Source organism: Ipomoea nil, unplaced genomic scaffold, assembly GCF_001879475.1.
Source record: "Ipomoea nil cultivar Tokyo-kokei standard unplaced genomic scaffold, Asagao_1.1 scaffold2219, whole genome shotgun sequence".
NCBI lineage: Eukaryota > Viridiplantae > Streptophyta > Magnoliopsida > Solanales > Convolvulaceae > Ipomoea > Ipomoea nil.
In genome coordinates, this window is record NW_017618647.1 from 833,232 (window position 1) to 846,199 (window position 12,968).

The following is a 12,968-nucleotide window of genomic DNA, read 5'->3' on the forward strand; positions in this document are numbered from 1 at the left end:
ATATATATATATATATATATATATTCCTAAGAGTCATAATTGGGGTCTAAATACTATGGGCTTGCTAATTCCATTCCTTATAGGACTAAGGACTTGTTTTAGGGATAAGGATCCATGGTCCATGGTGGACCATATTAATTAATTAGAGAGAATCCTAATCATAATCTGGATAGTAAAAGGTTTACTTTCTTTATTCCTAATAGGCTTAAGACTCTAGTTTAGGCAAGGGTCCACGGTTCATGGTGGACCTTATTAATTAATTAAAGGGAACCCTAACCGAATTAAATCATATTTAATTATTATTAACGGGATTAATTAAATAATTAATCCAGGATTTGGAGGTCGTAACACGGGGTGTTACACTCTCCCCCCCTTACGAGAAGCTTCGTCCCCGAAGCTTTGAAATTATTACGGGGATAACAAGTCAAACTAGTACGACGGTTACGTAGAGATAGTATTCTACGAGGAAAATATATAATTATATATCTATGTATGCTGGGTTTTTGGGAATGATTGGGTTAGAAGGATAAAGAGAGTGGACGGTTCGGGTTTCAAACCTGAGGACAAGTTGAGTTTAGGAATTAGGATCAAAGTTTTCAAGGTTGCAACTTAGGAGGTGAGGTTGCTACCTTGTATGGAATCATTAAAATGGGGAATCAAGAATGAGGCTTGAAAGGTAGAAAGGGTTTTGTAATAAGACGGGGTTCGATTGTCGAAGGGAAGAGATGGAATTCGGCTAGGGTGGTTTAAGGATTCCCGACATTGGGTGATTATTCCTGTTTGAAGCCCGATTATGACGTCAAGACGAACTGATGATCCTTTCTCTTTAGTTTTGGCTTCGGCTCTAAGATTTCCGTTGATATTTCCTTCCCATGCTAGGGTCTCATCCATTTTTACGATTTTTGAAGGATTTCTTGTGATGAATCCCGTGATGATTCAACACGTATTTCTTTAATGCGCCCAAGGTCTTGACCAAGCTTGGTCAAGCCAATCTTTTTAGGGCGCACTTCCAACTTCTTCCCAAAGTCTCTTGGGAGTCAATAAACTTCGGGTTTGACTTTCTCCCCTTATTGAATTTCATCTTCTTTTTGGTGAATGAAATTCTTAGTAAGACTTCATGTCTTCCCTGGGGTTCGGTTTGCGGTGCCCTTTTGCGTTACTTTTAATGATGAAGGTGCCTTTGCATGCTCCTCTTCTTCTTTAAAGTGTAGTTGATTACCTAATCTTGTTGCGGAATGTCTCGGTGACTTTACGAGTCATCTTATTTCCTTGTTGGTCCTTAATAACCCTTGAGGCCTTGGCACAAATGTGCTCTTTACTTTTTCCTTAGCACCACGGACAACGTCATTCTTGATTTCATACAACTTGTAAGGAGCCCTCTGATTTACTTGAACGATATCCATGGTTTGATGGAGTCCCGGTTTATCCTTAGCGTTTTGATTTTAAGGCCCTTGTGAGTCCTCAGCACGAGTTCCCAACTCGCCTCCTTGGTTTGCACAATCCTTCTCGCCGATCACTCCTAGCCGGTTGCATCGTAGAGTCCAACTATGATTCCCTGTGTAATGCAATTGGTTGTGCTCTTCCGATGGTGTTTCGCGGGTCAAGGTCTTTTACCGAGGTCACCATGTTTGGACAACCCATGATTCCTTTCTCAAGGCTCGCGTTCATCGCCCGAGGCACACAAGTGCGCCATGAATTAATAAAACGAGGAGTTAAGAAATCAACGCATTGTACCAGTGGGCGCAAGGTGGGCGGTCGTCCGCCTGCCAAGCTCCTGTCAGGGTCCCGTCAAGGTCCCGTCAAGGACCCGTTAGGGTCCCATCAAGGTCCCGTTGGAGACCCGCGGGAAGGTGACTAGGGAGGGGGAATTCTTTCGGGAAAAATCCCAAGAATGCACAGATTCGAGTCCCGACAAGCCCCATGCCCACGTGAACAATAAAAGGGACTTGAATACATAGAATGACTCATCGTGCGGTGTTGTTGATCCTTAAGTACGAGTTCTAGATGAGTCAAGATCCTTGCGTGTTCTTTCCACCCAGTAGGTCGGGTCCGGTTTCCAATTAGCAACCTCGTCACCTTCACCGGGTAGTTGGTCACAAGCCAACTTTGTCATTCCTTGCTTGATTAATGACAAGCCTTCTTGGTTTTTCTTGGGGTTAGGTTTGTCGCCCGTTCCTTGTGCAATCCTTTGGTGACCAAATGCTTAGTGATGCCTTTCTCTTCCTTGGAATGCATTTGATTGGCTGTCATCGACGTCGCATGGTGTTTTGGCGATTTTGTGTGTCACATGTACTTCTTACAGTGTCTTAAAACCATCAAGGTCCTTGTTCCAAGGTAAGACCCTTATTGCCGGGAGGCTCTAGTTGTATGACACTTTCCATGTGCCTGTTGCCTCTTCTTGTCATATCGAGCCCTTTTCGACAATTCGCGCTAACGATTAAGAAAAGATGTTGTTTACGTACTACGTTACTTTCTTGCATTTAATTGGCGTTCCCAGTCTCCGGGCTGGGATAGTTGCGCCCATTCTTAACCAGTTCCGAAAGGGTTCGCTCATGCTGGAGGGAGCGGTCTCCCATTTTTGTTACTTCTTCTTTCGGGTTTGTTCCTGAATTCCCCGTTTGTAGAAGTTGGCATCACTAGTGTAGGCTTCGTTGGGTGTTCGGGGTTTGCTTTACAATTAGGGCCTTCTGGGTTTCGTAGTTTGTGGTCTGTCACATACTTCTTTATCTTGGTTATCTCTGTAGGATCTAATTCAGGCGCGAAACGAGTCAGCTGGAGGAATTGTTTGTGGTATTCCCTGATGGTGGCCATCCCTTGTTTTTAGGTGGAGAATTCCCTTGTACATGGTTGCCCTTACGGGTGCGGGGTGGAATCGTCCTCGTAACCGTGCCCCTAGGCACTCCTAGTTGAACCCCCGGTTGTTGCCCATAAGTGGGTTCTTCGTGGATTTATCAAAGATCAGCCTCGTGTCTTGAAGTAGAATGAGGCTATCTCTACGCGGCGTTCTTCTGGGCATTCCACTAACCCGAGGATTTTGTGGAAGGTTTGGATCCATTCTTCGAGGAGTGTGGGGTCCTTGACTGTCTTCTTGTTGGCGCCATGTTGCTGGTTTCCAGGGCCGATATTTATTGTAATGATGAGTCAGTGTGCTGCACCCTTACCTTGGTGTGGTAAGCGTAGGGGAAGTTCTTTTAAGTTTAGAGAGGGATAAAGTGAGGGGAGGTTATGTGTAGGTTTCACAATCTTACCGCGCGTCCTAAGATTCCTGAATCCTATGTTCCTAAGTACCTAGAGTTCAAGCCTACTGTCCTAAGGTCTGGTCCTAAGAGTCTTATCCTTGGGTCAAACTTAGGCTCTGATACCAACTGTAACACCCCGAAATTTTTAAACTTTTGAAGCTTATATAATAAAGGTAGAATCTCATTAAATCCCAAAACATAATACAAAGAGTACGGGGTGCTATGCCACACCTGAGCTGGAGAACTCAGGTGCACAGGCTAACTAGCTAATATCCTTAATAACGAGAATGCATAACATGGCACGCAGGCCAAAAAAGGAAACTATCTACTTCTATGCTCCGAGGTTCTAGCGCGCTCCCGTGCCTACTCTTCTGTGCCTGAAAGCCAAATATATCTGTTCAGCGAGAGATGCTGGTAACCCACTCCAACGCGTTGAAATACAATACATATAGATATATACATAGATATACGAAAAGTCATTTCGAAGCATGAAGATATATCCTAAGAGACTCTAACTTTCAAATCAGGGAACCGACTCGACAATTAGGGGTACACACAATCAATAGTCATAATCAAGCATATATAATTCTCAACCTAGAGCACAGCTATAGATAAACACAACCAATAATCACAATTAGGCATGCATAGTTTACTAGCAAGAGTCCTATGGTCACGTTTCCATAACCGCCATAAAATCAATCCTTCTCATCTCATCACATAGCACACTTTGTTGGCGCCACAGGACCAATTGCATGCCCATACATGAGGGTCAGCGCATATAGCTCTGACACGGCCCCGCAGTACCCTGCCCCGTATCGCAACACGGAGGGGTCGATCGCAACCGACCGATGAACCGCAGCTCATCATATTGTGATCGCAACCAAACAGTGGACCGCAGCCCAAGAGTATGTCATCTGACCGCAGCCAGGAAAATGAACCGCAGCTCATGTAGAACGTTTGATCGCAACCAAACGGTGGACAGCAGCCCTATATAATATTTATATACCTGACCGATCGCAACCGGCCTGGTTAACAGTTAGTATGGTTCTCAACCCATCCAACTACCCGTATAGCCAATTTGATCGCAACCAAATTGGGGTATCATGCACACATAACACATAACAAGCACATGCAACCCACATTAACACATTGGGAAGGGGGAGAAATCGTATAAAGAAACCTATGCGTGGTCATCCACAACTAAGAATAGTCCTAAGGGGTTCATACTTCTTACACCTAGGCCAACGGGATACCAATTCAACTAGCATGCAATATACAAGACTCTTTCAACCTACGAATGGTATCCGAACATCAAACTAGACATAGGCACGATGGGAGGGGTTCGTTGGGACACCACGGGGGTCGGGGGAACATTAAACGGGGAAGCCAAAATCCCGGGTTGGGGTGATTTCCAGCGGGTAGCCGGTGGGTGAGGGTTCACCCGCCGGCATTAACTATTCCGGGCAGCAGCTGCCCGCCCGCCGGCTGCCCGCTGCCGTAACTGCCCATTTTGGCCGCGGGTAGGTGGCGGGTCCCCTACCCCCACCTACCCCCCACTGACTCTTTTTCACCGAAAACGCCCCGGGAACCTTTGTGGAACTCGAAACCATGCTTAGACACTTTCAAACGCAATTGACAACAATACGTAGACAATTAACGGATCACAAACAAGAAACATGCGGCACGTATCCTATCATGCTTTTCTAGACATAATTAACACCCAAACATGTGAATTCCCGCCCAATACACCAAGAATAATACCACACGAGTTTCACGGTGCAACCTAGGGTTCTAATCCCTTTTAAATCAACAAGAACACAATTCATCTTTTAATATCAAGATTCGGTAGGTATATCGCGTAAACCTCAAGATCATCATACGAATACCAAGAACAACATATAATTATCAAGAACATCAAGAATACCATATAATCCTCAAGAACCTCTTATCATCAAGATCATCAAGAACATCAATGGAGTCATAACACCAATTGCCAATATAACGAATCATCAACACACAATAATATGGGGAATCCTAAGGGGGAATCATAGCTATGAAAATAGGTTTTGTTGAGACATGGGTTACCTCTTAGCCTTAATTAATTCCTTGGCTATGAAGGGTCTTTCTTTAAGCTTTCTTCTTTCTTGATTTCTCCTAAGGGGATTCTTGGAACTTCTTGTGTGGTGAGAGATTATTGTAGTGTAAGATTTAGGTGCCTCCTATGATCCTATATATATATATATATATATATATATATATATATATATATATATATATATATATATATATATATATATATATTCCTAAGAGTCATAATTGGGGTCTAAATACTATGGGCTTGCTAATTCCATTCCTTATAGGACTAAGGACTTGTTTTAGGGATAAGGGTCCATGGTCCATGGTGGACCATATTAATTAATTAGAGAGAATCCTAATCATAATCTGGATAGTAAAAGGTTTACTTTCTTTATTCCTAATAGGCTTAAGACTCTAGTTTAGGCAAGGGTCCACGGTTCATGGTGGACCTTATTAATTAATTAAAGGGAACCCTAACCGAATTAAATCATATTTAATTATTATTAACGGGATTAATTAAATAATTAATCCAGGATTTGGAGGTCGTAACACGGGGTGTTACAGTTAACCACTTGAAAATTCAGTTTTATGCTTCTAGCGCACATTGTTGTGCTTTCTAGAGCATAATTTTATCACTTCCAGTGCATGTTTTATGGCTAATCAAATAAAACTCCATAGAGTGCATATTGTTTGCGCTCTGACTTCCCGTGCATATTTTTATGTCTTACAGAGCTTATTTTTGTTTCTTTCAGTGCACATTGTTGTTTTTTTTGGACTACACAAGGCTGTATTTTTTAGTGCACATTATTCTTCTACTTTCAGTACCTTCAAGTGCATATTATCGTGTATCGCACAATTTTGTTGAATCAAGTGCAAAGAATGTGTAGGAATGCATGAATACATTGGTGATTTCATGTCTACGAATGAATTAAAATTAAAAAACAATCCAAAAACGAAATAGAATAATTTGCAATTAAGTTTACCTTTATCCATTATGTCGATCGAATAGATTTTGCAATTGATTATTGACGTAAGTAGTTTAGTGTGGGATATGTGTGTGTAAGAGTAAACGAGGATTGTAGAACCCCTGAGTGTCGAACTCAAGGATGGCAAATCAGAGCAAGCAAAGTGCAAGACAATTCGTTGTCACAATGTGTCAACAAGGTAGGCTAGGTGCAAGATAGGAGAGTGTGGGAAGTTGTGTGGAAACAAGGGAAACAAGGAAATAAAGTAAACAAGTAAGAAGGTAAAACGGGGATTTGGATGGAATTGATTCGTGATGATGCATTCATCGGTCTCAAGTGGATAAGAGATGGTGCAAGGCTTGACTATCTTAAGGGAGAATTATGGCACCAACATTAGGTTGCGTAGAACCTAAACTCTCAATTCCTAAGTCGGGTGAGACATTCTATCAAACACTAAGTGGGTGGTCTACCTTCCCCTCCCCAAATCTAGCCTTCTCGGATCGTAAGTTGGGGATTGCAAGGGCAAGACTAAAGAAAGGGCAATCTCTTGCTCCTTACCCACTCTCACACTCATCTCTCTATTAGGGCCCTCAATGGAAAGAGATTAATATGCACACCTCTACAACATAGGCATTCAAGGCCAAACAATACATCAAATCTCGTCAATCAATCCATACAAAGCATGAATACACAATCATAAATCAATTCCAATCCAAATTCTAGAAATCTACCAACTCATCATCATTAATAAATCACAAACACAAATTAGATGTGAAATCCAAAGCAAAGAAGAGATGTTACCCAAATCTTCAATCCAATGTGCTTAGAAATCCTTGAAGAAATGTAGAACAATGAGTCTTCTAGATAGGAAAATGGAAATCTAAGCTAAAACCCTAATCTAAAAACTCTGAAATCTGATTTCTAAAAAGGGAAAATGATAGATGATGAAGTAGTCCCACAACTAGGCATTTAAATAGGCCAAAACTATAATTTCCGCGAAAGTGACCGTCCAACGCGCTTTGGTCGGTGCATTGAACCTTCTACCTTCGATCGACGCACGTTCCAACGCGCGTGGGAGTGCGTGGGTTGTAATTTTCCCTTCCGGTCTTCAGCAAAGTTTTAGCCATTGAAGTTGCTGAACCATAGCCACTTGAATCACCTCATTTGGACACTCCTAGCTCAAGATATGCTCCAATCACCTAACTGTCGCCGGAATGTCCTCTAATTGACAATGTTTTGCTATTTCCTACAAAGGCAATCACAATTAATCCTTGATCCTATCTCTAATCAAAGTACGCTATTCTAAGTATGTAATAGACTTAAAAGACTCCAATTATAGCACAATATGCCTCCTAATTACCTCACTAAATGTAGCATCTTTGGCACTTATCAGTTATGCGAATAGATTATGCAAATGAAGGAGATCCAATTGATTTGATTGAATTTCGTTGATCAATAGGAAAGAATATCGTGGAGTTAGTTAGCAAATTATGTCTTAAGAAGTTAGGGAATTTACAGAATAGCCCTTCCATGTGCGTTATTTTGTTTTAGAGTTGGTTAATATTGTGCGTTGGATTAAAACAGATCTATGACTTCCATTCCATCTATCCTATTTTTCACATGGAAAATTTTTAATATATATATATATATATATATATATATATATATATATATACATACATATATATATATATATATATATATATATATATATATATATATATATATATATATATATATATATTGGTTTGGATTAAATTGAACCAGTCCGGTTCAATTCGGGTAACCCAAACAAAGATGCTCCCATACTTGGCTGTGCTTTGTTTAGAAATTAAATTGAGTCAAATTGTGGATATTAAAAAAATACAACAATGTCCACTGTTAAAAATTGTTAAATTTCTGATCACTTTTTCGACCACCTATAAAAATGGTGGGAAAAAGTGAATTTTTTTCATTTTTCCGAAATACCGATCGGTATTTGGTTTAGGTAAACCGATTGTTTTTTTATTTAATAAATATACATAATGTTTAAATGTCTTTAAGTAAGGTTTAAACCCTTGACCACCAAGTTGGAAATCAAGAGTTTTACACATTAAGCTATAGGCACATTTGTGTCAATATTTACATTTGTATGTTAATAAAGGTATACGTTTTTTATTAAATGTTGTACCCTTCAATTGTAATGGACAAAATTGTCACTACTACATTCTTGTTAGACTAAAATACTCTTATACCGTTATAACATAGTTACTATTTAATTCTAAAACTTTCATAATTCTATCATTATTATCATACACCTATATCTAATTATCTATGATATCTTTTACCTATTCTTTAATTATCATTTTATTAAAATCATTATATAATTACTTTAATTGTTGATTATATTTTAATTAAATTTCTATGAATAGTAAATCGTGTGTGTGTGTGTATATATATATATATATATATATATGGAATAAGGGTCAAATAGACCACTGAACTATACATGAAAATGCAATTGAGCCACTCAACTTAAAAAACTTGCAATTAGGTCATTGAATATTCCAAAATCTTGCAATTTTTTCAAATAGCAAGTTGCCATCCGGTAATGCAGGTAAATGTATGACATGGCCATATAAATTCAGTTCCTACATGGAAATTAGAGTGTATAATTACATTTTTACCCCTTTCTTCTCCCTCCTTGACATCAAACACCCATATCCAGCTTCAGAAGACATGGAACTCATCTGAACTCCGGCTAGAAGGAAAATATAGCTACAAAATTGCAAAGAACAAAATAACACTATAACTGTAGGGATTGCCCGGATTGGGCTTTGGCCTCATTCTATGATGTCTACATTTAATTTCTTATGGAAATCATACCATAGCCTTCTATATATTCTGTTTGTTCTGATTGCTTTTTGTCTCAGTTTCATCCAACAGCCATATTACTATTCATTGTTTTTCTTTTCTTCGCCATTACTGGAGAAGGAAAAACCATTTTGCCTCATAATCGTTGTAAATCCTCACGCCATATTCAACGCTAATCTTTGTTTTCTGGGTTTAGAATAATTTTTTTTTTTTTTTTGCTTTTGAAACTCTGGGAACAAACTGCCACTGAGTGAAGTTGCTGACTCCTTAAGCTCATTGCTGCCGATATCACAGTCTCTGCTATTTGCTTTATCGATCTCCATCATCAAAGCTTTTACCGTCATTAATTGATATATGCATGCATTTTCTAGAGAGTTTTTTCTTTCTTTCTTTGAAGAGAGAAGAAGCCGACGCTGCAATCCAACTCTCCCGTCAACGTTGTAGCTCATGTGTCTGTCGCCGTCAACCATCACCGTCGCCGTGAATGTGGGTTTGAATGCGCGCTATTCTTTATCGCTGATGAATATATCTGTTAAATAACAAATAAAAAAGCCACATAGGCCTACAGATGGCAAGGTAACTGCTTATTAAATGAGTTAACCGGTAAATTGGTAAGATTGCATAAAATTGGTTGATTTAAAGGGTCAATTGCAGTATTTTTAAGTTGAGTGGCTCATTTGCATTTTTCTGTGCAGTTCAATGACTTATTTGACCCTTATATATATATATATATATATATATATATATATATATATATATATATATATAGGCACGCACACGCACATATGTGACCGGTTACTAGATTAGTATTATAGATATTTTATTTATTTATTGTAAAAATAAAGTTTAAATTATATCAAAATTGTTTACATTATTAATAAACAAAATATAAATTTTGTTCAGCTCTATAGTTTTCAAATATGATGATTAAAATTTACTACTTTAAGGAATTGCGAAATATAATTTGAAATATAATTTATAATTATTTGCATTTATCAATTTTTTTAATGTTGGGCATAAATTTTCGCGCATCACGCGTACAAAATGCTAGTATTATATATAAATATTATAATAATTAATAATTTCAACTCCTCAAGTCCTCAGATCTCAACTCTAAGTCGTAAGTCCTAACATTTGATATTTTAATAATTTTTATTTTTCAAATATTAACTATAGATGGATGATCTTCATTTTGTCATCAGCAAAACACTTCAAGTGGCACTCTAAGTGAGCCAGCTGAACAATAGGTCAGGCAAAAATGGAAACGTTCAAATAGTGGACTTCCACCAAAACCGAACCGAATACCGAATCGAAACCGAACTTTTCAAACCGAAACCGAACCGAACTCTATTTTTAAACCGAATGGTTTAATTTTTTTAAAACCGAAACCAAAACCGAAATCCGATGTGCCCAGCCCTAGTTTCCGCAACAAATTAAAAGTAGTTGAAATATTTTTGGTCACTTAAAATTGTTTACGGGTGATTTTTTTTTTTCCCGACCACCATAAGTCATCGGATATCATTATATATATAAAGCTTAGGGTTCAAACTTCAACAGTTCTAACTCTCATTTGCGCCGCTGTCTCTCCCACTCCTCACCCAGCCATCATCTCCGAAAACTGCAGGCGACAACTACGGCTCGATCTCCGCTGCTCCGCTTCTCACCCTCTGACTCTCTCCGTCCTTGGATATTAAAAAAATACAACAATGTCGTCGTGAAAATTTTAAAATTTATTAAGACAACTAGTTTTTCACACGCATTGCGTGATTGAGATAATGTCTTATGTTTATTTTCAAATAAGTACTTTAAAGTATATCAATGCAAGATTAGAGTTAATAACCAAAATGGTCCCTGGACTATACCGTAATTACCAATTTAGTCATCGACTACTATTCTTATCCAATTAGGTCCTCAACTATGTAATCTTTGACCAATTTAGTCCTCCATTAACTTATTTGTTGGTTGATGGTTAAAATTAGGGGCAAAAATATAATTTCATAAGCCTTCTCCATCTCTCATCTAATTCGTCGTGTTCGTCCTCAAACATATCCTCTCTCTCATAGTCTCATCCCTGCTGCTTTCTTGCTTTTCCGGCGGCGAGGCACCAGACTTCATGGTATCCCCGGAGGTCGTTTCTGGTTGGTGGGCCGCCGGCTTTTGGTGAGTGCTGCCCGCGAGCGAGTTCCGATGGGTAGACATATGGTGGTTGTGTTCTGCTGTGTAGGTGACGATGAACATAGTCGGGTCAAATCTATTCCGCTCCACTTGTTTTCTGGCCAAACACCCATTTGAGGTGCTGCATCTGTAGTAACCCCTGAGAAATCAAATCAAACCAACAACAAACTAAGAACATCTCCACAAATCATTTCTATACTCGCTCAGATGATTTTTTTTTTTTTTTTTTTTTTTTTTTTGCCGCAAATCATTCTTACCTTGGGTATGGGAGCCTTTGATGGGTTTTTGCCCATATTTTCTCCAAGACTACACATCAGAAGATAAAGCCTCAGCAGGAACTTGACACACCCTCTTCAACTGGTTCTTTCTGTCAAACAAAACCAAAACTCAAATAAATCCATCAATAATGAACAACCAAACAAAACAAAATTCAATTTTTCACCCAAAAGAAAAGGGTAAGATAAATTACCTTCTTTTGCTTCTTGGGCTTTGAGTATGAGGAGTAGTTGCAGAAGAAATATTTACGGGGAAAGGTTGTTTCTTCGGGTGAATGATTGTCGCATCGGGAGAAATGTGTAGTTTGAGGATTTGGTGGGAGGGAAACAGATCTGGTAATCCTCCGAGAACGGAGAGGGGTGAGATTGGCGTGCTCTGCAGGGAGAGAGGCGGTGGCGGTGTTCGTTGCAGAGACGACTGTTGAGGTGGCGGCGGCGGTGGCGGAAAGAAATGCATGTACAGATCATGCAAGTCGTCGTTAAAGCGGCGTCTGCTCTCATTTAATTTCTCGACGCCCAAAATTCAAGCAGATCTTGTAAGCAAAGCAAGTTTTGGTCTTGCCTTGGTTGGAAGCCGCTGCGCAGAGGAGCTGCGGTGGCTGCAGACGAGGAGGCAATGGAGTTAGATGAGAGATGGAGAAAGCTATGAAATTATATTTTTGCCCCTAATTTTAACCATCAACTAACATATAAGTTAACGGAGGACTAAATTAAGCAAAGATTACATAGTTGAGGACCTAATTGGATAAGAGGACCTAATTGGGTAAGAATGGTAGTCGATGACTTAATTAATAATTACGTCATAGTCGAAGGACCATTTTGGTTATTAACTCGCAAGATTATATTGGAGTTGTTCATGCATATGCATAGATAAATGAATGTTGAATTTGCGTATTTAAATAGGTAATTCTAAGTTTACAAATGCAAGATAATTAATATAGTCACGATGGATTATAATTGTTAATAAAATAATTGTATGGGTATGACTGAAACCAAATACGGGACATAAGGGAGAGCAAATAAAGATTATGGTATAAGATATTAAATATATACTAATTTATAGTTTGAGGGAATTCTGGCAGATATTGTGCCTGATCAGACTAAATCTCAATACAAAATTCCCCGTTGATATTGTGTTACATAATAATTTAGGTTTGTACTTCTAACCATGCAATGACTTAATATATAGACTAATGGTGTAGTTATAATTCTATATAAGACTTTAATATTAGAATTAGACTAACATTGTACTTATAATTCTATAAGGATTTGTGCGTTTGACTTCTATTAAGATTTTAATATTAAAATTCTATAAGGCCCCGTTTGGTTCGCGGAAAATATTTGAGGGGAAATGGAATTGAAATTCTATGGAAAAGAAATTACTG

General features: G+C 38.8%; 1 pseudogene; it reads right to left on the bottom strand.

Moving 5' to 3' along the window:
- Window positions 1–11,108: 11,108 nt before the first annotated feature.
- LOC109150217 lies at window positions 11,109–12,191 on the bottom strand (annotated as a pseudogene).
- Between the last annotated feature and the right edge of the window lie 777 nt (window positions 12,192–12,968).